General features: G+C 38.7%; 4 non-coding genes across 4 annotated transcripts; all 4 read right to left on the bottom strand.

Annotated features, from left to right (window-relative positions):
- Positions 1–161: 161 nt before the first annotated feature.
- On the bottom strand, positions 162–235 carry TRNAI-AAU (transfer RNA isoleucine (anticodon AAU)). Its single transcript has one exon. It is a non-coding gene; the product is annotated as a tRNA-Ile (tRNA).
- A 7,686-nt stretch (positions 236–7,921) lies between these two features.
- TRNAI-AAU (transfer RNA isoleucine (anticodon AAU)) lies at positions 7,922–7,995 on the bottom strand. Its single transcript has one exon. It is a non-coding gene; the product is annotated as a tRNA-Ile (tRNA).
- A 2,628-nt stretch (positions 7,996–10,623) lies between these two features.
- TRNAI-AAU (transfer RNA isoleucine (anticodon AAU)) lies at positions 10,624–10,697 on the bottom strand. The gene has a single exon. It is a non-coding gene; the product is annotated as a tRNA-Ile (tRNA).
- A 9,471-nt stretch (positions 10,698–20,168) lies between these two features.
- TRNAI-AAU (transfer RNA isoleucine (anticodon AAU)) lies at positions 20,169–20,242 on the bottom strand. Its single transcript has one exon. It is a non-coding gene; the product is annotated as a tRNA-Ile (tRNA).
- Positions 20,243–20,322: the final 80 nt, after the last annotated feature.

Here is a 20,322-nt window from a genome sequence, read left to right as displayed (position 1 = left end):
GGAGTAAGGGAGGAATTTTTCCCCTAACGACAACATTGGAATGCACTCCAAGACAGTTTTTGCCTTCCTCTGGATAAACACGGCAGGTTTATAGGTTGAATTTGATGGACCTTTTTTCAATATTATCAACTATTCAACTCTGTAACAAAAGTGAGCTTCCATGGCCCATACGGGGATCGAACCCGTGACCTTGGCGTTATTAGCACCACGCTCTAACCAACTGAGCTAACCGGCCACTTTTACACCAAAGATTCACGTCACGTCAGTAGAAAATACATGCAAACGTGTATTCATATTGATATCCTATTAACCTGAATAATAAAATAAACTTGCAATTTTTACTACTCAAAAAGCATTGGACAAATTGCTTTTGTGTTTTCCATTCCACCCCACAAAGAGTTTTCTTCAGTATATTATATGGTACATTAAATGCTGCCATTAAAAACAAGAACTTGTCTCGCTAAAAACAAGCCCTTATATGACTATGAGGACGGAAAAATAATAAAGTTATGACTATCGGAATACAAAGAGGCAAAATCAAGATATTATTTTGGTCCTTAACCCCTTAAGGACGCAGCCTAGTTTGGGCCTTAAGGCTCAGAGCCCATTTTTCAAATCTGACATATTTCACTTTATGTGGTAATAACGTCGGAATGCTTAAACCTATCCAAGCGATTCTGAGATTGTTTTCTCGTGACACTTTGGGCTTCATGTTCGTGGTAAAATTTGGTTGATATATTCAGTCTTTATTTGTGAAAAATTGCAAAATTTAGAGAAAATTTTCAAAAAATAGCATTTTTCAGAATTTAAATGCATCTGCTTGAAAAACAGACGGTTATACCACCCAAAATAGTTACTAGTTCACATTTCCCATATGTCTACTTTAGATTGGCATCGTTTTTTGAACATTCTTTTATTTTTCTTGGACGTTACAAGGCTTAGAACATAAACAGCAATTTCTCATATTCTTAAGAAAATTTCAAAAGCCTTTTTTTGAAGGTACCTCTTGAGTTCTGAAGTGGCTTTGAGGGGCCTATGTATTAGAAACCCCCATAAAACACCCCATTTTAAAAACTAGACCCCTCAAAGTATTCAAAACAGCATTTAGAAAGTTTTTTAACCCTTCAGGCATTTCACAGGAATTAAAGCAAAGTGGAAATGAAATTTGCAAATTTCATTTTTTCTGCTGAATTTCAATTTTATTAAATTTTTTTCTGTAACAGAGAAGGTTTTAACAGAGAAATACTACTAACTATGTATTGTCCAGATACTGCAGTTTTTAGAAATGTCCCACATGTGCCCTACTGCGCTCGTGGACTAAAACACAAGCCCTAGAAGCAAAGAAGCACCTAGTGCATTTTGAGGCCTCTTTTTTATTAGAATATATTTTAGGCAGCATGCCAGGTTTGAAGAGGTGTTGAGGTATCAAAACAATGGAAACCCACCAGAAGTGACCCCATTTTGGAAATTACACCCCTCAAGGAATTAATTTATGGTTTTTGTTATCATTTTGACCGCACAGTTTTTTCACAGCACCTATTTGAATTGGGCTGTGAAATGAAAAAAATGATATTTTTTCCAATAAGATGTCATTTTTGATCAAAATTTCTTATTTTCACAGGGAACAACATACCCCATTTTGTTGCCCAATTTGTCCTTAGTGCGGCAATACCCCATTTGTGGTGATAAACTGCCGTTTGGGCCCATGGGAGGGCTCAGACGGAAAGGAGCGCTATGTGTTTGTTGGAGTCCAGATTTTGCTGGATTGGTTTTCGGGTGCCATGTCGCATTTGCAGAGCCCCAGAGGTATCAAAGCAATGGAAACCCACCAGAAGAGACCCCATTTTGGAAACTACACCCCTCAAGGAATTCATTTATGGTTTTTGTTATCATTTTGACCGCACAGTTTTTTCACAGCACCTATTTGAATTGGGCTGTGAAATGAAAAAAATGATATTTTTTCCAATAAGATGTCATTTTTGATCAAAATTTCTTATTTTCACAGGGAACAACATACCCCATTTTGTTGCCCAATTTGTCCTTAGTGCGGAATTACCCCATTTGTGGTGATAAACTGCCGTTTGGGCCCATGGGAGGGCTCAGACGGAAAGGAGCGCTATGTGTTTGTTGGAGTCCAGATTTTGCTGGATAGGTTTTCGGGTGCCATGTCGCATTTGCAGAGCCCCAGAGGTATCAAAGCAATGGAAACCCACCAGAAGTGACCCCATTTTGGAAACTACACCCCTCAAGGAATTCATTTATGGTTTTTGTTATCATTTTGACCGCACAGTTTTTTCACAGCACCTATTTGAATTGGGCTGTGAAATGAAAAAAATGATATTTTTTCCAATAAGATGTCATTTTTGACCAAAATTTCTTATTTTCACAGGGAACAACATACCCCATTTTGTTGCCCAATTTGTCCTTAGTGCGGCAATACCCCATTTGTGGTGATAAACTGCCGTTTTGGCCCATGGGAGGGCTCGGAAGGAAAGGACCACCATTTGGCCTACTGGAGCTTTTCTGGTGCTAAGTCATGTATGCAGAAGCCCCTGAGGTACCAGTACAGTTGAAACCCCCGAGAAGTGACCCCATTTTAAAAACTACACCCCTTAAGATATTCATCTAGAGGTGTAGTGAGCATTTTGACCCCACAGGTACTGTGTAAAAGATAATGCGCAGCAGATGGTGCAGTGTGAGATTTGCAATTTTATATATATATATATGCCATTTCAGTGTCCAATATAGTGTACCCAGCATGCGCCACCGGAGACATACACCCCATAAACTGTAATGTGGGTTCTCCTGGGTACGGCAATACCGTACATGTGGCTGTTATCAGGTGCCTGGGCACACGGCAGGGCTTAGAAGGGAAGGACCACCATTTGGCCTACTGGAGCTTTTCTGGTGCTAAGTCATGTATGCAGAAGCCCCTGAGGTACCAGTACAGTTGAAACCCCTGAGAAGTGACCCCATTTTAAAAACTGCACCCCTTAAGATATTCATCTAGAGGTGTAGTGAGCATTTTGACCCCACAGGTACTGTGTAAAAGATAATGCGCAGCAGATGGTGCAGTGTGAGATTTGCAATTTTATATATATATATGCCATTTCAGTGTCCAATATAGTGTACCCAGCATGCGCCACCGGAGATATACACCCCTTAAATTGTAATGTGGGTTCTCCTGGGTACGGCAATACCCTACATGTGGCTGTTATCAGCTGCCTGGGCATACGGCAGGGCTCAGAAGGGAAAGATGAGGGGGATAAGCTGTGCGGAGTGCATCAGGGTAAATTAAAAATCAAGGGATGTATGATACATTTTAAAACAATCTTTTATACAGAGCCCTGGTTTTTCGGGACACGTGTCACATTGGTATATTGTGTTCTTCCTTATCCCCCTCTTATAGCAGACTCTGCACCTCTTTTGACTCTTTCCCTTTCCACCGGTTTTGGGAACTTCTCCTGGAAAGTGTTGCCCTGGTATGATGCGTGTGGCCTCGCTTCCAGAAGTACTGGGTGCCCCCCCTTCCTGGTCCCTAAAGATTAGATCTTGAAATTCCAGGAAAGTTCCTCTCTGGCCTGCACATCCACGTAGCACGTACGCATTGTACAAAGCCATCTGTATGATGTGCCCGGCCAGCTTCTTATACCACACCGCATGGCGCTGTAGGGCTTCAGGACTTGATCTTACAAGTCCACACCTCCCATGTACCTATTGTAGTCCAGGATGCAGTCTGGTTTGGGGGTGGCCTTTCCTTCATATATCCTAAATCTGTAGGTATACCCTGATGCACTCTCGCACAGCTTATACATCTTCACGCCATACCTTGCCCTCTTACCCGGCAGGTACTCGCGGAATTGAACCCTCCCTTTAAAATGTACCAGGGACTCATCAATAGAAATACACTTCTCGGGGGTGAATGCTCGGGAAAACCGGGCACTGAAACGGTCTAATAGGGGTCTCCGTTTATACAAACGGTCAAAACTGGGGTCATCTCGGGGTGGGCACGGCTCATTATCAGTATAATGTGAGAAGCGAAGTATTGCCCCCTCAAAGTATTCACAACAGCAATTAGAAAGTTTATGAACCCTTTAGGTGTTTCACAGAAATTTAGAGCAAAGCAGAGGTGAAATTAACTTTTTTTTTTTGTCAGAAAATCCTCTTTATATCATTTTTTTTATAACACAAAAGGATTTATCAGAGAAACGCAACTCAATACGTATTGCCCAGATTCTGCAGTTTTGAGAAATATCCCACATGTGGCCCTAGTGCGGTAATGGACTGAAGCACCGGCCTCCGAAGCAAAGGAGCACCTAGTGGATTTTGAGCCCTCTTTTTTATTAGGCACCATGTCCGGTTTGAAGAGATCTTGTGGTGCCAAAACATTGGAAACCCCCCAAAAGTGACCCCATTTTGGAAACTAGACCCCTTGAGGAATACATTGTAGTTTTCTTGGGGTGCATGCGGCTTTTTGATCAGTTTTTATTCTATTTTTAGGTGGCGTGGTGACTAATAAACAGCAATTCTACTATTGTTTTTTTATTCTTTTTTTTTTTACTGCGTGCACCGTGCGCTATAAATGTCTTATTCACTTTATTCTGCGGGGCGATACGATTATGGCGATAGCAGATGTTTATAGTTTTTTTTTATGTCTTATGGCGTTTGCGCAATAAAATACGTTTTGTAAACAATCATTTACTTTTTGTGTTATCATATTCTAAGAGCCAGAACGTTTTTATTTTTAAATCAATAAAGCCGTGCGAGGACTTATTTTTTGCGTAACGAACTGTAGTTTCCATCAGTACCATTTTTCGGTACATGCGACTTTTTGATCTCTTTTTATTCAATTTTTTGGGAGGTGAAGTGACCAAACAATTGTGATTGTGGTACGGTTTATGAATATTTTTTTTTACGGCGTTCACCGTGCGGGATAAATAACAAAATAATTTTGTAGTTCAGGCCGTTACGGACGCGGCGATACCAATTATGTATAGTTTATTTGTTTGTTTATATATTTTTATTAATAATAAAGGACTGATAAGGGAAAAAGTGGGACTTTTACTTTTATTACTTTTAAAACTTTTATTTTCTTATTTTTACACATCTTTTTTTAACTTTTTTTTTACTGTATTACTTTATCCCACTAGGGGACTTGAGGGCAGGAGGCCCTGATCGCTATTCTAATACACTGCACTACATGCGTAGTGCAGTGTATTTGAACTGTCAGCTACTCACTGACAGCAAGCATAGTGGGTCCTGACGTTGTCAGGACCCACTAGGCTTCCGTCTATGGCATAGCCGGACGCCATTGTTTGGTGTCCGGTTGCCATAGTCACCATCGCCGGCCGCTATCGTGTAGCAGGCCGGCGATGGCGGATTAACCCCTAAGAAGCCGCGATCGCTATTGAACGCGGCTTCTGAGGGGTTAATCGGCGGGGAGCTCCGCGATCGGTCCCGGCACATTGAGCAGTGATGGTCTGCTGTCGGAAACAGCAGCTATCACAGCTCATGAACGCGCCCCGCGCGAACGGCGCCGTGTTTACTCCATGACCTACTATTAGGTCACTGAGCGCGAACGCTACAGTTAGCATGACCTAATAGTAGGTCATGGAGCGTTAAAGGGTTAAGGTTGAAATTGGACCTCTAAGATGATTTCATGCAACAAACTCTGCATTTCTATAAATCACCGGTTAGACCATACATGGAATATTGTGTACAGTTTTAAGCACCTGTGTATGAGAAGGACATTGCTGAACTAGAATGCGTGCAAAGAAGGGAAAGCAAGGTAATTAAAGGACCTCATCACAGACGGGGATTCTTTACTGTAAGAGCAGTTAGACGATTGAACTCTCTGCTACATTGAAAAGTGTTTTTTTGAAAAATATAAAATGTCATCATATTTGTACCAGATTCTGGAGATGGAACTTTGATCCAGGAATTTATTCTAATAGCCATATTTGGAGTAAGGGAGGAATTTTTCCCCTAATGACAACATTGGAATGCACTCCAAGACAGTTTTTGCCTTCCTCTGGATCAACACGGCAGGTTTATAGGTTGAATTTGATGGACCTTTTTTCAATATTATCAACTATTCAACTCTGTAACAAGCATGTAACAAAAGTGAGCTTTCATGGCCCATACGGGGATAGAAACCCGTGACCTTGGCGTTATTAGCACCACGCTCTAACCAACTGAGCTAATCGGCCACTTTTACACAAAAGATTCACGTCACGTCAGTAGAAAATACATGCAAACGTGTATTCATATTGATATCCTATTAACCTGAATAATAAAATAAACTTGCAATTTTTACTACTCAAAAAGCATTGGACAAATTGCTTTTGTGTTTTCCATTCCACCCCACAAAGAGTTTTCTTCAGTACATTATATGGTACATTAAATGCTGCCATTAAAAACAAGAACTTGTCTCGCTAAAAACAAGCCCTTATATGACTATGAGGACGGAAAAATAATAAAGTTATGACTATCGGAATACAAAGAGGCAAAATCAAGATATTATTTTTGTCCTTAAGGTTGAAATTGGACCTCTAAGATGATTTCATGCAACAAACTCTGCATTTCTATAAATCACCGGTTAGACCATACATGGAATATTGTGTACAGTTTTGAGCACCTGTGTATGAGAAGGACATTGCTGAACTAGAATGCGTACAAAGAAGGGAAAGCAAGGTAATTAAAGGACCTCATCACAGACGGGGATTCTTTACTGTAAGAGCAGTTCGACGATTGAACTCTCTGCCACATTGAAAAGTGTTTTTTTGAAAAATATAAAATTTCATCATATTTGTACCAGATTCTGGAGATGGAACTTTGATCCAGGAATTTATTCTAATAGCCATATTTGGAGTAAGGGAGGAATTTTTCCCCTAATGACAACATTGGAATGCACTCCAAGACAGTTTTTGCCTTCCTCTGGATCAACACGGCAGGTTTATAGGTTGAATTTGATGGACCTTTTTTCAATATTATCAACTATTCAACTCTGTAACAAAAGTGAGTTTCCATGGCCCGTACGGGGATCGAACCCATGACCTTGGTGTTATTAGCACCACGCTCTAACCAACTGAGCTAACCGGCCACTTTTACACCAAAGATTCACGTCACGTCAGTAGAAAATACATGCAAACGTGTATTCATATTGATATCCTATTAACCTGAATAATAAAATAAACTTGCAATTTTTACTACTCAAAAAGCATTGGACAAATTGCTTTTGTGTTTTCCATTCCACCCCACAAAGAGTTTTCTTCAGTACATTATATGGTACATTAAATGCTGCCATTAAAAACAAGAACTTGTCTCGCTAAAAACAAGCCCTTATATGACTATGAGGACGGAAAAATAATAAAGTTATGACTATCGGAATACAAAGAGGCAAAATCAAGATATTATTTTTGTCCTTAAGGTTGAAATTGGACCTCTAAGATGATTTCATGCAACAAACTCTGCATTTCTATAAATCACCGGTTAGACCATACATGGAATATTGTGTACAGTTTTGAGCACCTGTGTATGAGAAGGACATTGCTGAACTAGAATGCGTGCAAAGAAGGGAAAGCAAGGTAATTAAAGGACCTCATCACAGACGGGGATTCTTTACTGTAAGAGCAGTTCGACGATTGAACTCTCTGCCACATTGAAAAGTGTTTTTTTGAAAAATATAAAATGTCATCATATTTGTACCAGATTCTGGAGATGGAACTTTGATCCAGGAATTTATTCTAATAGCCATATTTGGAGTAAGGGAGGAATTTTTCCCCTAATGACAACATTGGAATGCACTCCAAGACAGTTTTTGCCTTCCTCTGGATCAACACGGCAGGTTTATAGGTTGAATTTGATGGACCTTTTTTCAATATTATCAACTATTCAACTCTGTAACAAAAGTGAGCTTCCATGACCCGTACGGGGATCGAACCCGTGACCTTGGCGTTATTAGCACCACGCTCTAACCAACTGAGCTAACCGGCCACTTTTACACCAAAGATTCACGTCACGTCAGTAGAAAATACATGCAAACGTGTATTCATATTGATATCCTATTAACCTGAATAATAAAATAAACTTGCAATTTTTACTACTCAAAAAGCATTGGACAAATTGCTTTTGTGTTTTCCATTCCACCCCACAAAGAGTTTTCTTCAGTACATTATATGGTACATTAAATGCTGCCATTAAAAACAAGAACTTGTCTCGCTAAAAACAAGCCCTTATATGACTATGAGGACGGAAAAATAATAAAGTTATGACTATCGGAATACAAAGAGGCAAAATCAAGATATTATTTTTGTCCTTAAGGTTGAAATTGGACCTCTAAGATGATTTCATGTAACAAACTCTGCATTTCTATAAATCACCGGTTAGACCATACATGGAATATTGTGTACAGTTTTGAGCACCTGTGTATGAGAAGGACATTGCTGAACTAGAATGCGTGCAAAGAAGGGAAAGCAAGGTAATTAAAGGACCTCATCACAGACGGGGATTCTTTACTGTAAGAGCAGTTCGACGATTGAACTCTCTGCCACATTGAAAAGTGTTTTTTTTAAAAATATAAAATGTCATCATATTTGTACCAGATTCTGGAGATGGAACTTTGATCCAGGAATTTATTCTAATAGCCATATTTGGAGTAAGGGAGGAATTTTTCCCCTAATGACAACATTGGAATGCACTCCAAGACAGTTTTTGCCTTCCTCTGGATCAACACGGCAGGTTTATAGGTTGAATTTGATGGACCTTTTTTCAATATTATCAACTATTCAACTCTGTAACAAAAGTGAGCTTCCATGACCCGTACGGGGATCTAACCCGTGACCTTGGCGTTATTAGCACCACGCTCTAACCAACTGAGCTAACCGGCCACTTTTACACCAAAGATTCACGTCACGTCAGTAGAAAATACATGCAAACGTGTATTCATATTGATATCCTATTAACCTGAATAATAAAATAAACTTGCAATTTTTACTACTCAAAAAGCATTGGACAAATTGCTTTTGTGTTTTCCATTCCACCCCACAAAGAGTTTTCTTCAGTACATTATATGGTACATTAAATGCTGCCATTAAAAACAAGAACTTGTCTCGCTAAAAACAAGCCCTTATATGACTATGAGGACGGAAAAATAATAAAGTTATGACTATCGGAATACAAAGAGGCAAAATCAAGATATTATTTTTGTCCTTAAGATTGAAATTGGACCTCTAAGATGATTTCATGCAACAAACTCTGCATTTCTATAAATCACCGGTTAGACCATACATGGAATATTGTGTACAGTTTTGAGCACCTGTGTATGAGAAGGACATTGCTGAACTAGAATGCGTGCAAAGAAGGGAAAGCAAGGTAATTAAAGGACCTCATCACAGACGGGGATTCTTTACTGTAAGAGCAGTTCGACGATTGAACTCTCTGCCACATTGAAAAGTGTTTTTTTGAAAAATATAAAATTTCATCATATTTGTACCAGATTCTGGAGATGGAACTTTGATCCAGGAATTTATTCTAATAGCCATATTTGGAGTAAGGGAGGAATTTTTCCCCTAATGACAACATTGGAATGCACTCCAAGACAGTTTTTGCCTTCCTCTGGATCAACACGGCAGGTTTATAGGTTGAATTTGATGGACCTTTTTTCAATATTATCATCTATTCAACTCTGTAACAAGCATGTAACAAAAGTGAGCTTCCATAGCCCGTACGTGGATCGAACCCGTGACCTTGGCGTTATTAGCACCACGCTCTAACCAACTGAGCTAACCGGCCACTTAAACACCAAAGATTCACGTCACATCAGTAGAAAATACATGCAAACGTGTATTCATATTGATATCCTATTAACCTGAATAATAAAATAAACTTGCAATTTTTACTACTCAAAAAGCATTGGACAAATTGCTTTTGTGTTTTCCATTCCACCCCACAAAGAGTTTTCTTTCAGTACATTATATGGTACATTAAATGCTGCCATTAAAAACAAGAACTTGTCTCGCTAAAAACAAGCCCTTATATGACTATGAGGACGGAAAAATAATAAAGTTATGACTATCGGAATACAAAGAGGCAAAATCAAGATATTATTTTTGTCCTTAAGGTTGAAATTGGACCTCTAAGATGATTTCATGTAACAAACTCTGCATTTCTATAAATCACCGGTTAGACCATACATGGAATATTGTGTACAGTTTTGAGCACCTGTGTATGAGAAGGACATTGCTGAACTAGAATGCGTGCAAAGAAGGGAAAGCAAGGTAATTAAAGGACCTCATCACAGACGGGGATTCTTTACTGTAAGAGCAGTTCGACGATTGAACTCTCTGCCACATTGAAAAGTGTTTTTTTGAAAAATATAAAATGTCATCATATTTGTACCAGATTCTGGAGATGGAACTTTGATCCAGGAATTTATTCTAATAGCCATATTTGGAGTAAGGGAGGAATTTTTCCCCTAATGACAACATTGGAATGCACTCCAAGACAGTTTTTGCCTTCCTCTGGATCAACACGGCAGGTTTATAGGTTGAATTTGATGGACCTTTTTTTAATATTATCAACTATTCAACTCTGTAACAAGCATGTAACAAAAGTGAGCTTCCATGGCCCATACGGGGATCGAACCCGTGACCTTGGCGTTATTAGCACCACACTCTAACCAACTGAGCTAACCGGCCACTTTTATACTAAAGATTCACTTCACGTCACGTCAGTAGAAAATACATGCAAACGTGTATTCATATTGGTATCCTATTAACCTGAATAATAAAATAAACTTGCAATTTTTACTACTCAAAAAGCATTGGACAAATTGCTTTTGTGTTTTCCATTCCACCCCACAAAGAGTTCTCTTTCAGTACATTATATGGTACATTAAATGCTGCCATTAAAAACAAGAACTTGTCTCGCTAAAAACAAGCCCTTATATGACTATGAGGACGGAAAAATAATAAAGTTATGACTATCGGAATACAAAGAGGCAAAATCAAGATATTATTTTTGTCCTTAAGGTTGAAATTGGACCTCTAAGATGATTTCATGCAACAAACTCTGCATTTCTATAAATCACCGGTTAGACCATACATGGAATATTGTGTACAGTTTTGAGCACCTGTGTATGAGAAGGACATTGCTGAACTAGAATGCGTGCAAAGAAGGGAAAGAAAGGTAATTAAAGGACCTCATCACAGACGGGGATTCTTTACTGTAAGAGCAGTTCGACGATTGAACTCTCTGCCACATTGAAAGTGTTTTTTTGAAAAATATAAAATTTCATCATATTTGTACCAGATTCTGGAGATGGAACTTTGATCCAGGAATTTATTCTAATAGCCATATTTGGAGTAAGGGAGGAATTTTTCCCCTAATGAGAAAATTGGAATGCACTCCAAGACAGTTTTTACCTTCCTCTGGATCAACACGGCAGGTTTATAGGTTGAATTTGATGGACCTTTTTTCAATATTATCAACTATTCAACTCTGTAACAAGCATGTACCTTGTGTGCTAACAAAAGAGAGCTTCCATGTCCCGTACGGGGATCAAACCCGTGACCTTGGCGTTATTAGCACCACACTCTAACCAACTGAGCTAACCGGCCACTTTTATACCAAAGACACACTTCACGTCACGTCAGTAGAAAATACATGCAAACGTGTATTCATATTGATATCCTATTAACCTGAATAATAAAATAAACTTGCAATTTTTACTACTCAAAAAGCATTGGACAAATTGCTTTTGTGTTTTCCATTCCACCCCACAAAGAGTTTTCTTTCAGTACATTATATGGTACATTAAATGCTGCCATTAAAAACAAGAACTTGTCTCGCTAAAAACAAGCCCTTATATGACTATGAGGACGGAAAAATAATAAAGTTATGACTATCGGAATACAAAGAGGCAAAATCAAGATATTATTTTTGTCCTTAAGGTTGAAATTGGACCTCTAAGATGATTTCATGCAACAAACTCTGCATTTCTATAAATCACCGGTTAGACCATACATGGAATATTGTGTACAGTTTTGAGCACCTGTGTATGAGAAGGACATTGCTGAACTAGAATGCGTGCAAAGAAGGGAAACAAGGTAATTAAAGGACCTCATCACAGACGGGGATTCTTTACTGTAAGAGCAGTTCGACGATTGAACTCCCTGCCACATTGAAAAGTGTTTTTTTTTTTAATATAAAATGTCATCATATTTGTACCAGATTCTGGAGATGGAACTTTGATCCAGGAATTAATTCTAATAGCCATATTTGGAGTAAGGGAGGAATTTTTCACCTAATGAGAAAATTGGAATGCACTCCAAGACAGTTTTTGCCTTCCTCTGGATCAACACGGCAGGTTTATAGGTTTAATTTGATGGACCTTTTTTCAATATGATCAACTATTCAACTCTGTAACAAGCATGTACCTTGTATGCTAACAAAAGTGAGCTTCCATGGCCCGTACGGTGATCAAACCTGCGACCTTGGCGTTATTAGCACAATGCTCTAACCAACTGAGCTAACCGGCCACTTTTATACAAAAGCTTCACGTCACGTCAGTAGAAAATACATGCAAACGTGTATTCATATTGATATCCTATTAACCTGAATAATAAAATAAACTTGCAATTTTTACTACTCAAAAAGCATTGGACAAATTGCTTTTGTGTTTCCCATTCCACCCCACAAAGAGTTTTCTTTCAGTACATTATATGGTACATTAAATGCTGCCATTAAAAACAAGAACTTGTCTCGCTAAAAACAAGCCCTTATATGACTATGAGGACGGAAAAATAATAAAGTTATGACTATCGGAATACAAAGAGGCAAAATCAAGATATTATTTTTGTCCTTAAGGTTGAAATTGGACCTCTAAGATGATTTCATGCAACAAACTCTGCATTTCTATAAATCACCGGTTAGACCATACATGGAATATTGTGTACAGTTTTGAGCACCTGTGTATGAGAAGGACATTGCTGAACTAGAATGCGTGCAAAGAAGGGAAAGAAAGGTAATTAAAGGACCTCATCACAGACGGGGATTCTTTACTGTAAGAGCAGTTCGACGATTGAACTCTCTGCCACATTGAAAGTGTTTTTTTGAAAAATATAAAATTTCATCATATTTGTACCAGATTCTGGAGATGGAACTTTGATCCAGGAATTTATTCTAATAGCCATATTTGGAGTAAGGGAGGAATTTTTCCCCTAATGAGAAAATTGGAATGCACTCCAAGACAGTTTTTACCTTCCTCTGGATCAACACGGCAGGTTTATAGGTTGAATTTGATGGACCTTTTTTCAATATTATCAACTATTCAACTCTGTAACAAGCATGTACCTTGTGTGCTAACAAAAGAGAGCTTCCATGTCCCGTACGGGGATCAAACCCGTGACCTTGGCGTTATTAGCACCACACTCTAACCAACTGAGCTAACCGGCCACTTTTATACCAAAGACACACTTCACGTCACGTCAGTAGAAAATACATGCAAACGTGTATTCATATTGATATCCTATTAACCTGAATAATAAAATAAACTTGCAATTTTTACTACTCAAAAAGCATTGGACAAATTGCTTTTGTGTTTTCCATTCCACCCCACAAAGAGTTTTCTTTCAGTACATTATATGGTACATTAAATGCTGCCATTAAAAACAAGAACTTGTCTCGCTAAAAACAAGCCCTTATATGACTATGAGGACGGAAAAATAATAAAGTTATGACTATCGGAATACAAAGAGGCAAAATCAAGATATTATTTTTGTCCTTAAGGTTGAAATTGGACCTCTAAGATGATTTCATGCAACAAACTCTGCATTTCTATAAATCACCGGTTAGACCATACATGGAATATTGTGTACAGTTTTGAGCACCTGTGTATGAGAAGGACATTGCTGAACTAGAATGCGTGCAAAGAAGGGAAACAAGGTAATTAAAGGACCTCATCACAGACGGGGATTCTTTACTGTAAGAGCAGTTCGACGATTGAACTCCCTGCCACATTGAAAAGTGTTTTTTTTTTTAATATAAAATGTCATCATATTTGTACCAGATTCTGGAGATGGAACTTTGATCCAGGAATTAATTCTAATAGCCATATTTGGAGTAAGGGAGGAATTTTTCCCCTAATGAGAAAATTGGAATGCACTCCAAGTCAGTTTTTGCCTTCCTCTGGATCAACACGGCAGGTTTATAGGTTTAATTTGATGGACCTTTTTTCAATATGATCAACTATTCAACTCTGTAACAAGCATGTACCTTGTATGCTAACAAAAGTGAGCTTCCATGGCCCGTACGGCGATCAAACCCGCGACCTTGGCGTTATTAGCACAATGCTCTAACCAACTGAGCTAACCGGCCACTTTTATACAAAAGCTTCACGTCACGTCAGTAGAAAATACATGCAAACGTGTATTCATATTGATATCCTATTAACCTGAATAATAAAATAAACTTGCAATTTTTACTACTCAAAAAGCATTGGACAAATTGCTTTTGTGTTTCCCATTCCACCCCACAAAGAGTTTTCTTTCAGTACATTATATGGTACATTAAATGCTGCCATTAAAAACAAGAACTTGTCTCGCTAAAAACAAGCCCTTATATGACTATGAGGACGGAAAAATAATAAAGTTATGACTATCGGAATACAAAGAGGCAAAATCAAGATATTATTTTTGTCCTTAAAGGAACAGTGTCATCACAAATAATTTTTTTATATGTTAAAGATGTTAGTGCCTTAATATAAACGTTTATTTACATTTGTGTGTTTGTGTTTTACTGTTTCTTATTTTCACACTTTTTCTTCCCTATGGGGGCTGCCATTTTTTGTTCCATTTCTGTGTGTGTCGATTAACGACACACACAGACATGGAATACGGCAGCCACAGTCCCATAGGGACTGCGAACGGCTCCCGTCCCATTGACTGCCGTGTACGGCGTCTGTGTGGGAACTGCGCATGCGCCGCTCCCACACAGTCCTATTCGAAATTGGCGCCGTCCGGCGCCATTTTCCTGTGGACCGGAAGTCGCGGCTGGACAGTAATATTACTACTTCCGGTCGCGGCTTCCGGACAAGTGCACATGGAACAGCGGCAGCAAAGGGAGCGGACGGGCCGCGGCGGCAGGAGCAGGTAAGCGATTTCAATGTATGTTAGTGTTTGTGTGTGTTTACTACTGCATGTAAACCTACTACACTGTGGGTTACCTCAAAAAATGGCGACACACAGTGTAGGAGGTTATACCTTTCAAACCCCTCGTTTATCCCGGCACTAGCCAGGATAAAGGAGGGGGGGATGCTGAGAGCTCACTAGAGCGATAGCTTTTAACCCAATGTTGCAATGCTGCAATTTTGGGAACTAGCTCCAAACAGCTCCATCTAGTGACCAAAAATGGGTAGTATTATAAATTTGAAAAAATTTATAATATTTCCTGACTCGCGAAAAAAATAAAAAAAATTTGAACAATGTTTAATCACCCACACACTAAATGTTTAAATTTTAAAAAAAAAACATGTTTTTGGGGCGACACCATGCCTTTAAGGTTGAAATTGGACCTCTAAGATGATTTCATGCAACAAACTCTGCATTTCTATAAATCACCGGTTAGACCATACATGGAATATTGTGTACAGTTTTGAGCACCTGTGTATGAGAAGGACATTGCTGAACTAGAATGCGTGCAAAGAAGGGAAAGCAAGGTAATTAAAGGACCTCATCACAGATGGGGATTCTTTACTGTAAGAGCAGTTCGACGATTGAACTCTCTGCCACATTGAAAAGTGTTTTTTTGAAAAATATAAAATTTCATCATATTTGTACCAGATTCTGGAGATGGAACTTTGATCCAGGAATTTATTCTGATAGCCATATTTGGAGTAAGGGAGGAATTTTTCCCCTAATGAGAAAATTGGCATGCACTCCTAGGCAGTTTTTGCCTTCCTCTGGATCAACACGGCAGGTTTATAAGTTGAATTTGATGGACCTTTTTTCAATATTATCAACTATTCAACTCTGTAACAAGCATGTACCTTGTATGCTAACAAAAGTGAGCTTCCATGGCCCGTACGGCGATCAAACCCGCGACCTTGGCGTTATTAGCACCACGCTCTAACAAACTGAGCTAACCGGCCACTTTTATACCAAAGATTCACGTCACGTCAGTAGAAAATACATGCAAACGTGTATTCATATTGATATCCTATTAACCTGAATAATAAAATAAACTTGCAATTTTTACTACTCAAAAAGCATTGGACAAATTGCTTTTGTGTTTTCCATTCCACCCCACAAAGAGTTTTCTTTCAGTACATTATATGGTACATTAAATGCTGCCATTAAAAACAAGAACTCGTCTCGCTTAAAACAAGCCCTTATATGACTATGAGGACGGAAAAATAATAAAGTTATGACTATCGGAATACAAAGAGGCAAAATCAAGATATTATTTTTGTCCTTAAGGTTGAAATTGGACCTGTAAGATGATTTCATGCAACAAACTCGGCATTTCAATAAATAACCGGTTAGACCATACATGGAATATTGTGTACAGTTTTGAGCACCTGTGTATAAGAAGGATATTGCTGAATTAGAATGCGTGCAAAGAAGGGAAAGCAAGGTAATTAAAGGACCTCATCACAGATGGGGATTCTTTACTGTAAGAGCAGTTCGACGATTGAACTCTCTGCCACATTGAAAAGTGTTTTTTTGAAAAATATAAAATTTCATCATATTTGTACCAGATTCTGGAGATGGAACTTTGATCCAGGAATTTATTCTGATAGCCATATTTGGAGTAAGGGAGGAATTTTTCCCCTAATGAGAAAATTGGCATGCACTCCTAGGCAGTTTTTGCCTTCCTCTGGATCAACACGGCAGGTTTATAAGTTGAATTTGATGGACCTTTTTTCAATATTATCAACTATTCAACTCTGTAACAAGCATGTACCTTGTATGTTAACAAAAGTGAGCTTCCATGGCCCGTACGGCGATCAAACCCGCGACCTTGGCGTTATTAGCACCACGCTCTAACAAACTGAGCTAACCGGCCACTTTTATACCAAAGATTCACGTCACTTCAGTAGAAAATACATGCAAACGTGTATTCATATTGATATCCTTTTAACCTGAATAATAAAATAAACTTGCAATTTTTACTACTCAAAAAGCATTGGACAAATTGCTTTTGTGTTTTCCATTCCACCCCACAAAGAGTTTTCTTTCAGTACATTATATGGTACATTAAATGCTGCCATTAAAAACAAGAACTCGTCTCGCTTAAAACAAGCCCTTATATGACTATGAGGACGGAAAAATAATAAAGTTATGACTATCGGAATACAAAGAGGCAAAATCAAGATATTATTTTTGTCCTTAAGGTTGAAATTGGACCTGTAAGATGATTTCATGCAACAAACTCGGCATTTCAATAAATAACCGGTTAGACCATACATGGAATATTGTGTACAGTTTTGAGCACCTGTGTATAAGAAGGATATTGCTGAATTAGAATGCGTGCAAAGAAGGGAAAGCAAGGTAATTAAAGGACCTCATCACAGACGGGGATTCTTTACTGTAAGAGCAGTTCGACGATTGAACTCTCTGCCACATTGAAAAGTGTTTTTTTGAAAAATATAAAATGTCATCATATTTGTACCAGATTCTGGAGATGGAACTTTGATCCAGGAATTTATTCTGATAGCCATATTTGGAGTAAGGGAGGAATTTTTCCCCTAATGAGAAAATTGGCATGCACTCCTAGGCAGTTTTTGCCTTCCTCTGAATCAACACGGCAGGTTTATAAGTTGAATTTGATGGACCTTGTTTCAATATTATCAACTATTCAACTCTGTAACAAGCATGTACCTTGTGTGCTAACAAAAGTGAGCTTCCATGGCCCGTACGGCGATCAAACCCGCGACCTTGGCATTATTAGCACCACGCTCTAACAAACTGAGCTAACCAGCCACTTTTATACCAAAGATTCACGTCACGTCAGTAGAAAATACATGCAAACGTGTATTCATATTGATATCCTATTAACCTGAATAATAAAATAAACTTGCAATTTTTACTACTCAAAAAGCATTGGACAAATTGCTTTTGTGTTTTCCATTCCACCCCACAAAGAGGAGTTTTCTTTCAGTACATTATATGGTACATTAAATGCTGCCATTAAAAACAAGAACTTGTCTCGCTAAAAACAAGCCCTTATATGACTATGAGGACGGAAAAATAATAAAGTTATGACTATCGGAATACAAAGAGGCAAAATCAAGATATTATTTTTGTCCTTAACCCCTTAATGACCGGGCCATTTTGCACGTTAATGACCAAGGGTTATTTTTTGTTTTTTCACGGTCGCATTCCAAGAGTCGTAACTCTTTTTTTATTCCGTCTACATAGCTGTATAAGGGCTTGTTTTTTCCGGGACGAGTTGTATTTTGTAATTGCACCATTTTTAGATGCTTATAATATATTGATTAACTTTTATTAACTTTATTTTAGGAGAGAATTGAAAATAAGCAGCTATTCCAGCATTAATTTTCACATTATAAATTTACGCCGTTTACTATGCAGCGTAAATAACATGTTAACTTTATTCTATGGGTCGGCACGATTACGGGGATACCAAATATGTAAAGGTTTTATATGTTTTTTCTACGTTTGCACAATAAAAACCCTTTTAGAAAAAAATTACTTGTTTTTGCATCGCCGCGTTCCAAGAGCCGTCATTTTTTTATTTTTCCGTCGATGTGGCCGTACGTGGGCTTGATTTTTGCGGGACAATGTGTAGTTTTCATTAGTACTATTTTGGGGTACATAGGACTTATAGATTAACTTTTATTTTATTTTTTATGGGGGGAATGGGAGAAAAGAGAGAATTTTGCCGTAGTTTTTTGCGTTTTCTTTGGACGCCGTTAATCCGGCGGTTTAATTAATGTGTTGATTTTATTGGTCAAGTTGTTACGATCGCTGGGATACCATATATGTGTATGTGTGATTTGTTTTGACCGTTTTATTAAATAAAACCACTTTTTGGGGCAAAAAAGTAGTTTTATTTGACTTTGACTGTAATTTTTTTTTTTTTTTTTTCACAAACTTTATTTAACTGTTTTACTTTTTTTTTTTTAGTCCCACCAGGGGACTTCACTATGCGATGTGCCGATCGCATATATAATGCTTTGGTATACTTCGTATACCAAAGCATTATTGCCTGTCAGTGTAAAACTGACAGGCAACCTGTTAGGTCATGCCTCTGGCATCGCCTAACAGGCAGATGCTGAAGACAGACCTGGGGGTCTTTGTTAGACCCCCGGCTGTCATGGAAACCCGACGGCGACCCGCGATTTGTTTGCGGGGGCGCCGATCGGGAGACAGAGGGAGTTCCCCCTTCTGTCAAACACATTAAATGCCGCTGTCACTATTGACAGCGGCATTTAATGGGTTAAACTGCCGGAATCGGCGCGCGCTTCGATTCCGGCAGTTGCAGCAGGAGCCAGGCTGTGTATAACAGCCGTGCTCCTGCCGCTGATCGCGTGGGTACAGTCTCAGTACCCGCGCCATCACAGGACGGATATATCCGTCCTCCTGCGCGAACTAGCAGCTGCTGAGGACGGATATATCCGTCCTTCGGCGTTAAGGGGTTAAGGTTGAAATTGAACCTCTAAGATGATTTCATGCAACAAACTCTGCATTTCTATAAATCACCGGTTAGACCATACATGGAATATTGTGTACAGTTTTAAGCACCTGTGTATGAGAAGGACATTGCTGAACTAGAATGCGTGCAAAGAAGGGAAAGCAAGGTAATTAAAGGACCTCATCACAGACGGGGATTCTTTACTGTAAGAGCAGTTCGACGATTGAACTCTCTGCCACATTGAAAAGTGTTTTTTTGAAAAATATAAAATGTCATCATATTTGTACCAGATTCTGGAGATGGAACTTTGATCCAGGAATTTATTCTAATAGCCATATTTGGAGTAAGGGAGGAATTTTTCCCCTAATGACAACATTGGAATGCACTCCAAGACAGTTTTTGCCTTCCTCTGGATCAACACGGCAGGTTTATAGGTTGAATTTGATGGACCTTTTTTCAATATTATCAACTATTCAACTCTGTAACAAGCATGTAACAAAAGTGAGCTTCCATGGCCCGTACGGGGATCGAACCCGTGACCTTGGCGTTATTAGCACCACGCTCTAACCAACTGAGCTAACAGGCCACTTTTACACCAAAGATTCACGTCACGTCAGTAGAAAATACATGCAAACGTGTATTCATATTGATATCCTATTAACTTGA

Source organism: Rhinoderma darwinii, chromosome 3, assembly GCF_050947455.1.
Source record: "Rhinoderma darwinii isolate aRhiDar2 chromosome 3, aRhiDar2.hap1, whole genome shotgun sequence".
Lineage (NCBI taxonomy): Eukaryota > Metazoa > Chordata > Amphibia > Anura > Rhinodermatidae > Rhinoderma > Rhinoderma darwinii.
The sequence above is the reverse complement of the archived record's forward strand: the minus strand, read 5'-3'. Positions and strand labels throughout refer to the sequence as shown.